Genomic DNA, 19,320 nt, shown 5'->3' with positions numbered 1-19,320 from the left:
AGCTCTTGCGGTATATCTCTGGTGGAGGGGTTTGGTAAACAGTTAGCACTTATCTCTCTGCTCAGCATTTAGCTGATTTCCATAATGAGCTCCATTGAACTGAGAGGCCTCGAGGTGTCCCAGGGCTTCCGAGATGCAATGTGTTCTCTAAATCTGATTTATGTAAAGGTGAAAGCAATTGTGTTAACAAAGGAGAGGAACACGATCAACATGCAGTCTGCAGCGGCTGGGAAGGCAGTGGTGGCTGCGGCGGGCTCGGAGCGGGCTCTGACAGCGGCTGCCGGTAGGATGGGGAGGTGTTGAGATGCAGCCTTGGAAAACGCAGCCAGGAGGAAGATGCTTTATTTATCATTATCTTTACTTTTTCCTCTCTCCCCTTTCAAAAGTGAGGAAAGCTGCAGCTCTGAGGCATCAGAAACCATCTCAGAGGCGACCACAGGCGAGTCAGCCCACGGAGTGCCCGGTCCCCGCAGAGCCCCGGCGCTCGGGTCCACCCTTAGTCCTGCCACGGCCTGGCAGGTTTGGCTGCAGAAACCTCACCTTGGGCCTGAGCTCAACTCCTCCTGCTCAGCCAGGCACAAAATCCTGCAGAGTCCATCAGTCCCGTTTGTGGGTTTGAGGTCTGTCATAACCATGAACAAAGAAAAGAAAATTCATACAGGTTTTTAGAAAACCACTTATTTCTTTGCATCGTCTCCGAGGGCTCCTATTTCCATCCAGTACCTCTGGGGTCCATGCTCAGAGGGGGCCTTTCCAAGGTCATGTACGTCACCAGTTACTTGGAGCCAGCCCTGAGAAAGGTGGAGCTCAAAGGCTTTTGGCCACAATTTACAGACAACTATTAAAGTATAAAATAATTTCACAAGGGAGAAAGTGGAAATCTGGTCATGTGACTGAACAGAAATTAAGACTCTCGGAAAGGAAATCACAGGAAAAAGATGCTATCATTGGGAATAATTCTACTTTGGTTGTAATGGGAACTGCATGACTCAGTGGAGCTTTTGCATGGCTGGATGCTTTAAGCAAGGATAATCATAAAGAGGGATGAGTAGAACATGAAGAAAAAAAGATCGAATACGTATTTTTCTCATGGTAAATTAAGAGAAGATTGTAGGAGTGGAAATTCAGACGAGGCAGATGCAATGGAATACCTTCACAACAGAACTAGCCACCTGCATCTGCTTTAATCCCTGCTTGTAGGGTAGACATGACAATATAAGCATGTCTGTCTCTCAAGAAGAGAGGTGTTTTTCTGCTAGTTTGCATTTAATTGCATATTTTGCAATTTCTTACACCACCAGCTATTCTGCTAAACTTGGTTTAATATGCAACAAACACTAACCATATAAACAACACGTCTGTCCTAAACCCTTATTATAATTCCCAGAACCACTTGCAGGCTTTCTGAAACCCATTATTATAATTATAATCAAGAATCACAGGACACTGCTATTTGTGCCAAAAATACATATACACTAAATTGTTCGTACAGGCCACGGGGAGAGAGAGAGTGGGGAAAAAAAGGAGAAAGAGAGAGATGCAGCTTCAGTGCTGCTCAGTTCAGGAGCAGTAACACCCACCCCACTTAATTTTTCCTCTTTCGCTTTCCAATTTAACTTGTAGCTGCTGAAATCTGGGCTAATATTTGCTTTGTCCTCTGTACTCTTCTTTAGCCTCAAGCCAGGGAACCTCGAGCTGTGCCCTTGTTTCCCACATCTCCGCCTGCCCCTAGCACTGCACCCCCTCCCCAGCCCCAGCCGCCTCTGCTCCGGGTGAGGAGGCAGGTCTGCTGGCAAGGTGCAGCGCTTTGGGCCCATCAATCACAGCAGAGGTGAGGAGCACCGCACTTTGGAAATTGCTGCAGTGGTACTTAGCAGATGCAAAATGCAGGCAAACCTGGTGGAAAATGCAAATGCAGGGAGTATCTTAGTTTTATTAGTCTTTTGCACACAGTTGTTCTCTCTTGAAACACTTGGCAATCAAAAGACACTGGAGTGGACTATTTTGAGCCCTGATTCTTCGCGCTAAGAGGTAATGCTGATTAGATTGTGCCAGCACAAGGCACTGATACCAATATCCTTTCTGAGGGTTTTCTTAGGGAAGCATGGGGTCTGATTCTGATCTTACATTAGCATATCTAGGGAGTAACATCACAGGGGCCAAGCTGCTGCCCGGGCGTTGGAACTGATTTGATCTCCTAAAGTCTGTGCTTTGAACAAACAGTTCTTCAGTGTTGCTTTTGTGTACATATGTGTGTATAGATACATAAAAGTGTGTATATGTCTGTATATATTTGAGTATACCTATATCAACCTCTGAATGTGCATAGAGGAGATGGTGAAACAGAGAACCCAACATCTCCTGCAGGGAGAGCAATGGTGTGCCAAGCACGGTTCTTGCTTATGCTGCCACACCTCTCCTTGCTTGAGAGACACCTCTGAGCACTTCAATGCAAACCTTTTTAGAGCAGAGAGCCTAATATGCAACATATTTTTTTCAGCCCAGAAATTGAAAGCAAGAGAGATGAGGTCAGCTACTGGAATCGGGAATGGAGGCACCTTTTTGGTACTCCTGCAGCCTTTCTCCCAAGGCCATACTAACCCGGAGAGCTGCAGCAGAGTGAATATATGGGATCAAATGCAGTAGCGTGGGGCATTGGGTGGTAGGAAGGGGTTTAAACCAGTTATTGCTCTGTCTGTACACTGACATGCGGAAGCTGAGAGTAACCTCTCATCAGGGACATATCCGATCACCAAGTGATATATGGCAGTTAAAACCACTGTATTGTGGGGCTCAGGTAGTCTTTACATTCTTGTGGCTAAGTATGCCCTCTGATCTGCTCATAGGAGAATGCATGGGGACTCTGGCGCTTAACATTACCTAAACTACATCTATTTTTCCAGTACCAACAAACCAGCCAGTGTGTGTCGTTATTTGTTTCCTTAAGATGATTATGCTAGATAGCTCAGCTCAGAAGCCCATTTACACCCAAGGGTGGCTCAAAAGACACTGCAGAGGACAAAAAGTAGGACAGTGCAGTCTGAGATCCCAGGGTAGAGTAGTAAATCATGTCAGTTTTACATTTCTTCTCTTCAAGTCTGCAAAATGTCACAGAAATCCATTGGCTAGGTTCACCTCGGAGCAGGGCTCCGCTGGCTTGAATGGAGTCAGGTTGAGTTACACCAGCTGACGATTTGGCCTCTTATGTTTAATGGTCATTGCCAACTCATCCCACAAGGAAAAAAAAAAATCACCCAGGCTGAAGCTGAGCCAAGATGACCAAAGAGGTCACGAAGCTTTTAGAATTATTAACTTCTATTAGTATAATAATCCTTTTTATGACACTATAAAATTACATGGTGCCTTTCAGGATGTAGATAAACTACATTCCCTGTGCTGAAGGGCCACCTCTCACGAAACGTACAGGATTGCCTGTGTTTGTAAGCCCCTGCCCTTTGCCCTCCTTGCCCTGGCACATCCTCTGATTAGCTCTTCTGTGAGAGGAGTCCTATCACCCTGTATCCTCCGATCTTCTCTCCACACGTCCACGAAAAAGGCCTCAACGGTGTGGAAAAAGCATATGTTTTTCTCAGTTTTAATAGTTTAAAAGTGGAAAAAATCTGCATTTCCTTTGTTGCACCTTTGGGCTATAGCTGCTGCTGCGTCTCTGTTCTGCAGGGACATGTGGGGTGCAGTGGGAGGATAGAAGTGGGCTCATTCTGGAAAACTAGGACAGATTAAGTTTGGTACTCAGTTTTCCCATGAGGTGACTAGATGATCTGAGGGATACTGCAGGAAATTAGAATCAAACTCGTACTAACTTTACAAAAATGGTGAGATTTTCTGCATTCCCAAGTACCAGTGATCACAGGGAGGACTGTAGGGCTGATGCAAGATAGAAGATCTCTCAAGGATGACAAATAATGTTGTAGCAGAGTATCATATTGCTGGAGAAACATGAAACGCAGCTCCTAGGCAAGTGGCTCTTTCCCACATACAAAGCTCTGGAAGCCTATAGAAATAACACATTGACATTTTTTTCACTAGTAATAGGAGGCAGAGATAGATGGCATAGAAAGAGGCATTTATATTAAAAATGACTAATCATTAAGATCAAAAATTAACCTGGAAAAGCACTGAAGTTTTCAGAGACCCAGCCAGCCTATTTTTGCTGCTCATGTAAGCCATGTGAATAGAAAGCATGTATTACTGTGCAATCCTGCTGAGTCAGTGGCTCTGGGTCATATGCTGTAATATGTTACAATCTGGTGGGAAATCCAGGCTACAATTGGTTGGTTCCTTCAGCTGTGTTGAAAGTATTTTAAACCAAAACATTTTCATTATGGAGACTTGCAGAGGTTTTTTGATTGCAAGCTAAAGTCTGAGTCTGATTTGTGATGAAGAGAAGGAATGAACAAAATTCTGAATTTGCCATGAAAGAGTTGTTTAGGAATTCCCAAGTTTAAAACTGTTACTTACACATTGCCAGTCTTTATTTTTTCTCCCCCCAAAACTGTCTTGCTTCTGAAAATAGTTAAGAAATATATGGTTGTGATTTCTTTGTTTCTTATGCCCTTCCCACCTACTCCACCTGATACAAATGTTTTTGAGCAATATTACTCTGGACAGCAGGTTCTACTTGTTTCAACTAAAAAAAAAAATCCAATGCTTTAAAAACATAGAAAACAGACAACTCAATTTGACCAGCAATGCTGCTAAAGTAATAGCAATGATCCTCCTCGTGACTGATACACACTTACAGACCTCGACACTGGCACATACAGAACACAGAAATCTCCAATTCTGGCCGATACCAAAGTGAAAGAAAAGGGAGTTGCATTGGCTTGGATTTTCTACCAACAGCAGAAAAGAATAAAAAAATCAGCACGTGGTTAATGAAGATAAATAGATGCAGGAGAAATGGAATTTTCATGTTTCTAGGGGTTTTAAAACAACAGTGAGTAAAATCTTCCTAATAACATAATTTTTAAAAATAGCATGTGGATGTCAAATTAATCTAGGCTGCCACTGCATTGATTTCAACAGGCTTCAGGAGGGAGGATTTTCTTCAGGAAGAAGTAAGGACCAATGTCAGTAGAAAGCGACCCTCAAAAACCTGTGTTCATTCTGTGACAGGACGAAAGCAACGTCCCTCCGTAACCTCTGCTCCCACCGTGCATATTCCTGCAGTGAGTGAGCGTTGCTGGGGCATTATGTGCTGTGGGTGTAAGGGATTCCCGGGGGCGCAGGACGCTGGTGAGGTACCGGAGCAGCCCTCATTGCTCTGGTCATGGGTTTCCCGGATTATGGACTGTACAGAGCGATCTGTACATTCTCCACTTCATGTTTTCTGTTTTGGCCAAGCATAGGTATATGACAGCAGAAGAGAGGAGCTGAAGGTACCTCAAGACAGACTTGACTATGAGCAAGAGCACAGGGCAAGCGTGCAAGCTCCTTGGGTTCTGCCCCCTGACTCTGCCGTTGGTTTGCTGTATGAACATGGGGAAATCACTTGATTTCAACCTTTCTAGCTATAAATAAGGGAGGCAGACATTTGCCTCCACTTTTTGATGTCTGTGGGTTAAAGGAGCTTGCTGTGGTGGTGGTTTTTTTGGTGGCTTTTGGTTTTTTTTTGTCAACGGGATAATTTTCAGCTCTACAGAGAAGTGAAGCCATTCTGCTGGACAGAAGAGAGAACAGTGTCTCTGCTAAAGACCCCTTTGCAAAAAAAATCAGTCTTTGGGCACAGTTTGATCCAGTTTCTGGCAGCAGTGAGTTCCCTGAAGTGCCTTTCCATCTTCCTGAAGGATTGTCTTAGCAAAAGCAGTGCTCGGTGTTGCCTGACACAGCGCGTCATATAAGGTCAAGCTCATAAGATATACGGCTGTGTGTGTGTGGGGTTCAGCTTCCACGGTGTTATGGCACAAGGAACCATTCTTCCATTACACGGAGATCTATAAGGAATTGCTGCCATTAACGGACTCCATTAAATGCAATACATGTGGGAAAAATTGCCGTTTGATTTAGTTTAGCAACGTGGAGATATTGGCAAGATAATCACATAAAAGTGACACGTTTTATGGCCAAGCTCTTTGATTTTATGTCAGTGAGTTTCAATTTCTCACACTTTTATGTTCCTATATAGGTCCTTGTTCTAATGTATGCATTAGCTGGCGTAAAGGTTAAATAGATTGTTTTAGCATTTTGGGATACAGATTGTGGATATGCACAAATCTTCAATGAGCTGGATGAATTATTTTAGGATTGCAGGGACTGTGAGAAGGGAGCAGAAATTATTCCTCTGACTTGGACCCATCTGAAAAATAAAAAGTAACAATGAGAAAAAAGTATTATATATATGTAATGTGATTTGAAAAGCAGACCTGCAGGCTTCCCAAGTACTGTCAGGAGGAGCAGATGGTGTGAGTCACCCTGCTTCATGAAATGCTCCAAATCTGAATATTTATTTTTAAATGCAAAAAATATCCATTCCTTATGAGGCAGATTGTGATCTCCCTTACATCAGCAAAACTGTCTGAAGACGGGATTGGCACTGGATTGATACTGGGAGTCACAGAGGGCTGGAGAAGCTGAGATCGTAACCTTGCCCCCTGTGGAGAAAGTCAGTCTCAAGGCCTGGTTCCATGGTTAAGCAGCTAAAACTAAACTCCTGTCTTGTTCCAGTGTTTCCAAAATCAGAATATTTTTGTTATAAAAGATCCTGGTTGGGAAGGTACTCAGTGTAGGTGCTTATTCTCCTGTAAGAAATATGTGTAAATCAGGAATAATGTCATTGGTGTCTGTTTAAGACTTTAAAAGCATTTCACACTCCCCTGTGGCGTGAGGCAGCTGACAGGGGTTCGCTGCCATAGACCCAGCTGATACAGACCCTTCCTTATCATCATAGTTAGTCTTGGCCAAACAGGCACCTCAGTGAAGTCATATTTCAATATCCCTTAAACCACTTTGGTACCTTTAATCCCTCAATTAATCTTTTCTTTGTATGTCCTTTGTCTCTGCTCCGCAAAACCTCCCCCTCGTGTCCCTGTTACTTTACTAAGAAGTCTTTGAAAGACTAATATTACCAATATGGATTCTAATAGGTAATTTCTTTCACTTTTTTCCTCTCTGTCATACCGCCACAACCCCCCACACCCCCTTTTTAGCTATGTCTGAAAATCTTTTACCTCTATCAGTTCCTGAATCTGGATAGATTACTCTTCAACTCATGAAGGGAATTCAAGTTGTCTCTTTAAATCTTTCTCTGCACCCCACATAGCATACTCCCAACACCTCTCTGTCTTTTCATTTCACCTCATTTAAATATTCAGCCCAATTTCAAGGCTTAATAATGATGAATAGGATTGAGATTAGGATTTAATAAGAGTGTTAAGGAAAGATTTGTCATTCCAATGGCTGTAGGCCTTGGCTGAAATTGAATTGGCATCCAGCCTCTGGGCATGCGTGGAGTGAAGCTGTTTGCGGGCTCCCATTACGGTTTTCTCCAGAAGAACAGGAAAGCTTTTCTATACTAAGCCCCGACCATACAGGGGATGAGTTGCTCCCTGGCTAATTGTCCCCTCACAATCCTCTTCCTTGATTAAAGGCTGTTTGGATCAAGGACTGGAAAGCCTGGGAGCTCCACGTAGATTGAGGTTCTTTTAGGTACTAAGTCCTAGTTCTCTTCATTAGTGCATTTCACATCTGGGTATGACATGTATAGCTGAATCAGTGCTTTCTAGGGTCTAAATTCCCATTTTGGAACTGAGATGAGTCTCAGTGAGAAAGCCTAAATCCATAACTATGTCTCAGACTGAACTTCAATAAGACTGAGTCGGATATTACAGTTTGGCCTACGTGTAGGCGCAGCTGTGAGATCAAAGCTCAAGGAGGATGCATGTGCGATGGGCACACTAAATTCCATTATTGCTTCACAGGTGTCTGCTAAAACCATTAACCACGTGCAGGAGGAGCTGAGTATCTCTGCTGGGAGCTGCATGCTAGGATCTGCAAATAACCACGGTGAGCTGAGCAAAACCCCTCTGGGCCTGCAAGTCCAGGAGGAACTTGGCGACCAAGCAGAGAGTGCTGAGACTTGAGAACCCACCTCATGTGTCTACATGCCAATGTGGTGAAGAGTGGTGTTGAGGGAAAGGGAGGATGCCAGAATTTCTCTGAGAACCTGCTTCCAAGCTGAGCTAATTTTCTATTCTATTGTGCTCTTAATGGAAGGGTCAGGCTGAAGAAAGTAATTTATATCTTCTAAAATATGTTTTTTTGCATGTAACCGTATCAAGTCTCCGGTTTGAGACGCACCGCCACCCTCCCAACCCCACCCCCCCGAGCACTCTGCAACCTTTAGTGCCTCTTTCTTCTTGAGTAGCAACCCTACGGATTGTGCTAGTTCCAATGCTTTGGACATTAAGCAACTGATATAGTTTAAACACTTGTAAAATGCCTACAATGTCTGTTGTGCTTGGACTCAAGATGTTGTACTAGCAACAGTGGCTCAGACTATTTTGACAAGGGCTTGCTGGAGTGCCTGTTGCCTTGTGCAAACAAGGTCCAAAGAGGCTTAAGGCTTCTAAAGTTTCAGGGACAGATTCCTGGCAGAGGAAAACTGCTGAAGCTTTTCTGAAACCAGGGAGCTTGTGCCACTTTACTCCAGGCAAGGGTGTGGACCTTAGGGGTGCTCTAACTGCTTAAATTGCTCTGCAGTTTTAGGGAGTTTACAGTAAGCCTCTTAAACTGCTCTAAGGGCTTACAGTATCTTAAGCCTCTTAAATTATATTAAAAAAACTTACAGTATTTTGGCAGAATCCACAGTTTGGAAGGTTTCAAGGTTCAGAAAAAATCAAACTTGTCTTGTTTGATAGATTTTATTGGGAATTAAATATATCTGATAAAATATAATTTTAATAATTTTAAAATGGCAAACTTAAATACTTATTTTGCCAGTCTGCATGAACAGAATTGCTTATGAGCATAATTAAAATACTCAAACTGGCAGAAAATGCCATAATTTGTAAACTCACAATTTCCTGGTTTAGGTGTTACTAATTTTACAACCACTCATCTAATTTTCTTCAAGCTTGACTTAATTTTTATGTCACAACCACCTCTGCAAAATAAGATAGTTTGGCAAGTCCATCCTGATCTACTTTTGAGAAATCAAAGTGTGAAATATCTGGTAAGAATATATGAGGAAAGAACATTTGTTTCTGAACTCAAATAATTCAAAGAGAGATCTGCTGGCATTCCTGATAATTAAATAACAAACAAACAAAAGCCCTTTAGGCGGAGACTAAATTAAACAGATTTCTTCATGCACAATTGAAAGGAGAGATTAAAAGAAAAGAAATTGGAAAGTTAATGTGACTACAGAGATGGTGACATGCCTTTCCTATCAAACCCATTAGCTATTAAATTTTAGTGATTCTTTCAGCATGATGATTTATTTGTGACACGAGAGAAAAATATTGATCTTTTCTGTATTCCATCATAATTAAAGCACATTTGGAACATATCAACAGAAGTCCCACATAACTCCCCTTACATGTACACACACACACACATGATTTTTATGCTTTCCTTCAAGTTTCATCAATAAGCTGCATCTTTCATCTTCCCCATTTGCCTGTCATAAAAGTGGTTGAAGAAAAGGCAGCGAGTCTTTCCCATGGAGATCTTGTGCCACCTATGAGAAGGAGCTCCGGCTTTAACAGCACTGGTGTGATGTCTGGAGTCTGTCCACATGAACAAATGGGCACCATATGTGGTTGACAGCTAGTTCTTTCAATTCGAGCAAAGCCAATTGATTTGAGTACACCAATTTTATATAGGTCTGTTGGGAGCCATCAGATGATCCTTGATTTTGACAACTCAATCAGCAAGAAGGTTATATTCCTACAAGGCAATGGATAAAGTAACTACTAACCTAAATCTTTAAGCCAGACTTGCACCAGAACTGAGCTCCGTCATTTCCAAAGCTTGATAAACTAATTCATTTTGAAGAAATGAACGTGTTCTGATTGTTTTGCGACCCAGTTACAGGAATTGTCAACGTGGTCAAACCCAGAAAGGGATCCTGGAAAGTCTGCATTCAAAACAAATCGAGAAACTGATTTATCGAAAGAGAATGAGAGTTGGTCTGCACAATTTGTGTCTGCACTCAAAGGAGGGGTGGGGACAAGGTTCCTGTTACTATTTGCAGCTTGGATCTTCCAGCTTATTTTCATGGACCAAAACAGTTGTATCATTTTTTCCCCTGAAGCCCAAGTGCTGCTGGACAGTGAGCTAAACCGCCAAAACTAGGATCTGCTTTGAAAAGTTACTTTTTCTGCTGCGCAGAAGAAAAACCTGCATACAGAGGTAGCTCTTATGTCCAAACATTTTCTTACTTTTTTGTGTTGTCTTTCCTTTTCAGGCCAGTCCCACTTGTTGCATTCTTGCCCTTCTGCACCTCTTACGCACATGCATTCGGAATCTTACGACATCTTTGATGTGGTTGAAAGTCAGAGGACCATCACAAGCTCTGGGCATCACTTACAGAGGTCTTGTGACACATTCTGGTTTCATTTTTTAAAATTATTTCAACCTACATCCCTGCAGTCAGGTCTTCCTTATGCATCTTGCTAGTTTCAACACTCCTTATAAACACTTACTTTGTAATTGTTTCATTGTTCATCTCTCTATGAGACTGTGGCACATCCAAATCCCAGCCTTTTTTTTCCCTGGGAAATGACTAAAAATAGCAGTAATTATGGGGGGAAGAAGGGGAATTATTTTGTGTTTATCGTTACTATTTTGCGGTTATTTTTGTAACATCTTTTAGAGATTAAGTTCAATTAGGAAACAGATGGCACCAAAATATCATCAAACATTTCTGATGGGCAGCAAATTACTGATTTAATTATGTAAATAATTGAAATTTATATTTACACCTGATCATCCGAATGAGGGTGAAAATACCAATTTCAGGGTTTGTTACGATTGCTGGCTGGGTGTCAACCTGTGAGCAAGTCGCTTGCTCTCTTCAGCTTCAGATGTCTCTCTTAGATCCTAGAGCAATCAAAAAACCTTTGGAAAAGGGAAAAATAAAGAATGAATGAAGACTCCTGATGAAGTTTCCATCATGTGGGTGCTCTCCCATCTTTAAAAGAAACCCCTGTGCTGGTTGAGGGGACTTTGTTATTAGCAGGCTCACTGCAACTGCATCCAGAGGCACCAGCTCAGATCAAGCTGGCCTTGTGCGAGTGGCCATACAAAGATCCTGTGAGGCAGTTCTTGCACTGAAGGGCTTACAGACCAGATAAACAGGGCTGACAAGTAGTGAAAAAGAGAGTGAGAGCAAGGAGGAGTCAAACAGTTTTATTAACTTCTGCATTACAGATGCAGAACTGAGGCACAGAAAGACAAAATGTGTGATTCTCATTTGCACTAAATTTGCTTTCCACTACTCTGGCAGCATAAACGGGCCATGAAGTGGGTATATATATTACATTTACACTCACTTTTCACTTCTTCCATGATGTTAAAATGCTTCAGTGTTAGTGAATATCAGACCCGATATGATTTTTCTAAGATCACAGAGGAAATCAATGCCATTGAACCCACATTTTCTTAGTGCCACTTCAGTGCCTCAGTTACTTGACATCCTTTCACCTCTTTCTGGGCAGTAGCCTTGTGTATATAGCACCTCATCATGTTATTGTTCCTCTTGGGGATATTAAGCCTGTTTTAAAGATCAGCTTTTCTGGGAATCCACAAGAAACAGGAAAATTAGTCAACTTTTCCTTGTCTTGTTTTGCTTTTACTTATACCTCTAGACCATGGTGGCAAAAGAATGGGGAAGTGAATGAAAAAACTCTGAGGCAGTGGTAGAGATCAGCATGTTGACTTCCAACCTCATGATTTTCTAGTTTGCACATCTCAGGTCCTGTTTTTTTTCCAGACTCTGAACTAGAGCTGCTAAAATCCATCAGGAATCACTATTTCTATTGCATCCAGTATCCTATCACTAGGAAAGATACACTGCTGTAGGGCTGGATTTGCCTTCAGAAAGCTAAAACTCCTGCTTGTTTAGGACACGAGTTTGCTTCGTTTAACCTGCACCAGAGATTGGGATAGGTAAAACAGATAAAGCCCTATGGTTTTGATTCTGAGCCATCTTTGAAGGTCAAAATTGGGCTGTTGTGGTTCTTCAGACTTTCTATGTTATGGGTTCTGCAATATTAAGATTTTTATCTCAGCCCAATTTTATCAGCTCTATTCTCCCATCCCTAATTTGGAGCCAGTGGGGGTGGGGAGGGGAGAGGTGATAGGGAGGTCAGACAAATGCTTCTATTGATATCCTTGTAATAAAAAGAGCTTTACTTTCCTTTCTGCTGATAGCAGTCAAAGGAGCTTTGCTTTTGATAAAATTAACCTTGGAGCCAGAAACAACAGAAGCTGCTCTGATTTCATCAGCCCTTCTATCTGAGGAGACGTGATCACTTACTATCAATGAAAGGGGACAGGTTGTCTACATAGGCAACTAATGTAATAGGGCAAATTCCACCCCCCAGCTCAGCACAGTGGATCCCACCTCTAATGGTCTGTGCTCACAGCCTTGTTCCACCATGGGGACAGAAAGAGAAGGAGAAAAACACGGGTACCTGGAGGTGAAACGTGCTGATGACAGACCTGCTCATTCCCACTTATTCCATCACATGGACATGCTTAGATCTCATCCTGGACCCCTGAACTGAACATGTTTGCTTTGCCTGATATCTTTAACATGACATTTGCTCGAAAGTCAATGCACATCTTAAAGCTACCCAAGTGCTGAAGTGCTGAGCTGGATCACGGTCCGAAAGGATAATTCCCCAGGAGGACACTGGTTGGAGAGACATTGAAAGGATGATAGCCTTGTCTCGCCAGTCATCCTCAGCAGTGCTTGAAAGTCAAGGATAATTCTGTCTTCTCAAACCTGAAGCCATGTTGTTATCACAAGCAGATTTTATGGTTTAAGTGCTCCCCCAACCAGCCATTTATTAAATGTTTCCTGGCTCTAAGTTCCTTATTTAATGTGTTAGTAACCACTTCAAAAAAGTACCTGTGCCCCATAATACTGAAGTACTTCACCATAAAAGATAATGATTATGATTATGATCTGCATAAGCAAAGGCCATTGCTTGGTCTATGCTGATAGTATAACGGGATTTCCCATACTTCTCCCTCCACTCAGGAATGTTCTCCTGTGTGCCCGGAGCTGTTAACACCACTCTGAGATGTTGCCTCCTGTGACTGAAACCACTCATAGTCACAGCTGTTATTCAAAAGTGGAAATAAAACCTATTAATTCTTTAGGGATTGCTTCCCCATGTGGCCTGAAGACCGTGCTTTCACAGTGCAGTGGAGCTGGGCTGAAAACACGATGATGGCCTCAAAAAGGAGGGTGTCTGTGGCCCATGTCTATGTCTCTAGGGAGTGATGCTCATCAAGGGGTAGAGGCATAGAGCTGGTGGACCTGTGGTATACAGCCAGTTTTGGGTTCTCATCTAAGGAAGTTTTAGTGGAAGAAGGTTTTAGTCCAAGCAGAGTCATCAGCAGAGAGACAGGATCCCTGCACCTGATCAGCCTTGATAGAAAATCCCCATCATCCTTAGCTTTGAACAGATCCCTCCTGGCAATCCTAGCTAGCAGAAAAAGTTTACCTACTCCAAAGAACTGGGTCTCCTTTATCACCCATGACTCAAGCTACCTTTGAATGGATGGGTGAAATGATAGTCATCAACCCACAAATGGGAACACACAAAGGTCTCTTTTCCCCTATTCCTTTCTGCTGGAGCAGTGGGATGAAAGGGATATTTGTATTCTCTGGGGAAGAGAGATCTACAAAGCACTGCTGGAGAGGGCTTCCAGGGGAAATCTCTGCCAAACTGCCTCACTGTCGATTAGGACAGTGGTTTAAGCAGCTCAGGGTAATATTTCCCGAGCAGACAGCTGTAAATGCTCATTGTCAATATGTACAAATAAATATTTCAGGTGAAACAGACAAAGACATAATGGTTCCTGTCTCCTCTCAAATACACTGTGTGCTTTTTCCTTCTTTTTTCTTTCTCTTTTTTCAATTGCATCACTATATTTCCAATAAAGCCCTGAAAAAAGTGAGATCAGGATGTAAATGGACAAAGCAATTCTTCTGATTTTTCCCCAGCTCTTCTGCCCTAGCCAGGTTTTCCTGCATGGCAGCATTGCCCAGCGATGATAGAATGACTCAGAAGAAATGTTTTCTACTACTGCCCTTACAATGTGACCTTAAGCAAGTTGCATTTGCTCTCTGGCTCTTTCTTTCTTCCCTCCTATTGCTTCTTTTTTCTTCTTTTTTTTTTTTCTTTTTTTTTTTTTTTTTTTGAAAAGTGCCATCCATTTTGGATGCATCTGAAAAGAAATCCACGTCCAGTGAGGATGCTGGAAGCTATTGTAATAGAAGTTAGAGGTTTTAAGCCCTACATGGCCAATTGCCTGCTTACGCTGCTGAGTTGTGGACTGTACGATTAATCCTACCGACTCAGTAGGGGGAGCTGGAGATTCTCCAATTTACTTCCATTTTTCTTATTCATTTTCAAAGGGGGAAGAAAAAGCCTTTTTCTGTATGGGTGAAAAAATGTTAATATCTTATTTGGTGTTTTCCTACACAATTGAGGATTGAAATATGCAGCCACTTCACTGATTTTAGAATCAAAGCATTCCCTTGATTATGTAGTTGTGCGAGAGAGAATTGAAATTTCCACATGCCCATACACAACCTAATTGATTCTTCTAACTGTAATGCAATTTTTCCCCCTGTATCTTTTGGACAAAGCGTTTACAGTGATATTGTTTTGCTGTAAGCCCACACTGATACTGTTAAGCCATTTATAGCGAGAAGTTGGTTGGAGAAAAATGACAGCAATAACATCATGCTGGTTATGTGTGGGGTTCCTGGGCGAGCAAAAGCCTGACTGCAGGTGTCTGGTCTCTTAGGCACGTCATTGTTTGGGAAAATATATGAAGCCCTCAAAAATCACCTGGCCAAAATTTTTTCGAACAGGAAAGATGTCGTCTCCAAGAAAACCATGATATATGGCAGCCTTCTTTGTAAGGTTACAGCACAATATTTTTAGGACTATCATTTGCACTTGAGATAACTTGTGTCTCTCTAAAATTATCATGCTTGAAAAGAGGCTTTTTGATAACCCACATCCCAGGTAACCCACATTTTTGCGTAAGACGAGCAAAGTCAGAGGCAGTGGCAGGGCCAGGCAAAATCAGGGAAGCTTTCTGGACAGGAGGAGCAGCGTACGGGATACCAGGGTTCAGGACGCCAGCAAAGCGAAGGAGCTCTGGGGTTGGTGCACGTTTGCGGTATGTGCACTCAGGCGCAACACTGACTGCAGTAAAATTACATATTTTTGGTTGGGTGGTTGAATTAATAGCTAACCTACAGTTATGCTGTGAGAATATATTTAAAAGCAATGAGCTACTCTGGAAAAGAATTTTGCTTATAGTTCTGACTATAGAAATGCAGTATTCATTAATTCAGAAACCAACTTCTATTCTATTGCTGTACAAACACCTGTATCTATATCTTTCTATATATGAACAGCCTTGTAATGAGTTTGATAAGAGAATATCTGAGTCAGTTGAAGATTTATTGGTGATGCTGTGAAATTGTCCTGCTTTGTCTAAACTACTTGCGAGACTATTACGCTTTTTACCTATATTTAAACAGCTTGACTGAAATAAATATGGCCTGATTTTCACCCTGGATGTTTTCTGTGCACAGCTTTGGTCTTTGATGCATACACAAGATAGTAATTAATTTGCAGTTTCATTCACTAAGAGAGACGTGAAATGAGAACGTCTCTAGATAGATAGCAATTACTGTTTTACAGCACACCACAAGATTTTTAAATGGAACACCATCTCTTTATACAAATTGTTTTCCTAAAGATCAGAGTTGGTCCGTCTACCCTGCTATCTCTTTCTCTGGAGTTTGCCTGGAAAATCTCCTGTGTGATGGGAAGAGGAGGGCCTTGCAGAACAACAATCCATGTCTTACTGCACTTGAAGCATTTGTAAACAACTCACAGTGTTTGCTCAGAGGTTTTTTTTTTTCCTGCTGTATTTCTGATGAATGCAATGAATTGTGAGGGAAATTAAGGTCTCCTAAGTACATTTTAATTTAGATGAAAAATTATACATTATTATACCATACTGGTGATCGTTCTGACATAATTGATTGGGAGGGCCATCCACAAAGAACAGCGTGAAAGCTTGACTTTGAGGAGACTACAGAAATGGAATTAACCATTTATAGTGTGATGAAAAGCAGTGGCCTGTACAGGGAAGGGTAAAAACTGGATTTTGGTTTCAGTTTTGCCATTCTTTGAGGGAACCACCTCCTTTTCCTGTGCCTCTGTTTTCCCTCAACAAAATGGCAAAAAAGATCGTTACTAATTCATGATTCTCGAAGTGACAAATGAGACACACATCAGAAAGAGATTTTTTTGCTTCACACTATCTAAAAGGTCGGTGGTGACACAAATAAGGGAAAGTTCAACTCCCCTTGTTCCCTACTCTGGTGCAGTACCAAGACTGCAGTGCAACCTCCTTTTAATCCTCTCCAGCTCCTTGTCCAGGCTGTTGGCTGGGTGAGTGGGTGCAGCCCTGCAGCCTGTCCCAGTGCAAAGGCTGGAGCTGATGGACTTGGGTAATGTTGGTGCTGTATCTTTGGGTCATGATGTGGAGAAGTCTTGTAGGTGCAGGGGTTTTGTGTGGCTGCTTTCCTTCTAGTGCTTTATCAGGCAAACATCCATGATGGGCATTGACTGGAGGGAAAGGATTTTTGTCCAGTGGGCCAAGTCCTTACACGTAAAATAACTGTGAGACATCCCTAGCTAGTTTTCTCTTTATATTTGAAGGAAGCTTTTGTATCATTGGGCTATGCAGCCCAATTTCCTAACAAGAGTATTTCTTAGCTGATGCTGTAGAACAAAGTAAATGTCTTATTGCAATAGCATATAATCTGCACAACCAGTTATGCACTGAGGGATAAGAAGTAACATGCTCCTTCCTGACCACCAGAACCAATCAACAAATACCCTGAAGCATAAGGTCGGATCATCTTTAGGCTGTAATTCTGCTTGCCCGGTTGCAGGTGGTTTTACTGATAGCTATAAAATAACATTTTTCAGAGCATATATATTTATGTTACAATATGCTCAGTGCCATTGATGAATCAGATATTGTTAGGAATTGCAGAGATAGAGGCAAAATTTGAGAATAATGGGAACTCAAGAAGAAGAGTTAGCTTTGGGAAGAGTTTTGGGCAAGTCATTGAGATTACTTTGAACTGCCTTCCCTGTGCTGCTGAAACACTCAGCACCTTATCTGCTTTCAGGAAAACCTGCTATCCAGAGGATGCTGCAGAATCAAAATGTTTCTTGTGTCTGTTAGGACAAGGGGAGATATATCTCACCTGGAATTGTGCAATCCAAGGCAACAGACAGCTTTGGTTTATTCAGGTGCTCATGAAGTCATTGCCATAAACCTTTTCTGAACTGACTTAGAGGCTGCGTTACTTTGGCTGCAATGGATTTATGCTATCTCCAGAGAACCAGCTGAAAGTTCACACCCTACATGATCCTCCTGGGGAAGAAGAGCAGACAGCACTGAAGAACGCATTTTGAGGCAATTTTGAAGAGCCCTTTACTGACTTTTGCCTAGCACAGGTGTTAGAACGTGCTTGATGGGTCTCAAAGCAAGCCCTTAAGTCTAAAGGCAACTATAGCAAACGTGTAAAAATGCCCCATCTTGACATGAAGTGATGGGGTTTTCTCTGCAATGCCAATAAAAGATGGCTGGTAAAAAGGCTATGTATGTCTTACATTGTCAGAATAAGACTTAAGAGATCTTTATCTGATGCACAAGATGTAATCTGCTGCTGCTTCTTCCCTGGGCTAAATGTCATCCCCACGAGAACAAATGCTCTGCCTCACCTCTGCATTTCATAGCTGAATGCATGTGTAATAATTACTTCTACTCAGGGTTTTACTTCAAGTGTCCAGTGTCCTTAAGCTCTCCTCCTCATCATTAGTCTCCTAAATCTTTTTACGTATGAGCTCCTATGAGATGCTTCTCTCTTCCCCCACTCCGCTTTGTCTTTTTTCGTTTTTTAAATATATATGTGTATAATAAAGCACTGAGCTCAAACTGAACACACTATTCCAATTAAGGCCCTACCAGAGCACAGCTGAGTGGAATAATTGCCTCGCTTGTTTTACACAGAATACTCTATTAGCAATTTGATCTGGGACTCAACATTCACCCAGAATATTTGGTCTTTCCTTTTTTTTTAGCCTTCAGCAGCACATGAAAAGACAGGTAGAGACTCTGCCAGGCCAAGTCTCTGAGATTCCAACAAGCTGTTGGTAACAAGCAGTGTAGTCTATCTGTTTCATCTTTTCCATGCCTCTTGTATTTGGAGGATTTTGCATCTGCTTATTTTATTACCTTGTCATCTTTATACCCATGGAAGGTATATTTTTTTCCCTGAGCCTTCCACTTAGTTGCAGCACACTGTGTAATGCAGTGCACAGGATGAAAGCTGTTATCTGATTTGAGTTTGATGTTCAAAAGTCCTCAAGCTGGTTTATCTAAAGATCCTCCCTGTATAATTGTATACTTAGAATTCAGCTGCAGTGTAATAGGGCAAGCGCTCTGTGTTCTGTCTGGAATTACAGAAAAGATACTATTTATTTTTAAGCAAATAGGAATGGGAAAAAAGGGAAAAAAATTACAACATAAGAAAATGTATTCAGCAGAGTTTCAGAAAAAACCTACCCCAGGGTTTGATGTATGCTGGAATTAGATTGGATTTAAGGGCAGTGAATAGGAGAAAAATCAGCAGTCTGGAGAGATGAGGATTAAAACTCAAAAGTAATAGAAAGACTTTAGGCAGCTTTAATCAAGGAATCAACCCTTTTGGGCCAGGTGCTGTATAAAAATGCCATACAAAGTTTCAAAGTGATCTTGGGATTTGAATCTAGCTCCTGCATGTATTTCCCTTCAGATGCATTTTAAAGCCACTTTATTAATATAATGAAAGCAAATTACTTCAATGAGAAAATGAGTTAACTGATTTCAGATGATCTAAGTCAATCGGCTCCTAACTGGGATTGTCACTGTGCTCATTCAGGATCTGTTAATATGATCTTCAAATCTGAGGCTGAACGTACTGTTGTTACGAAAAGTATTTACAGCCTCCAGCTCGAATACGCAGTGAAAACACGC

Source organism: Phalacrocorax aristotelis, chromosome 17 (assembly GCF_949628215.1).
Source record: "Phalacrocorax aristotelis chromosome 17, bGulAri2.1, whole genome shotgun sequence".
Taxonomy (NCBI): domain Eukaryota; kingdom Metazoa; phylum Chordata; class Aves; order Suliformes; family Phalacrocoracidae; genus Phalacrocorax; species Phalacrocorax aristotelis.
The sequence above is the reverse complement of the archived record's forward strand: the minus strand, read 5'-3'. Positions refer to the sequence as shown.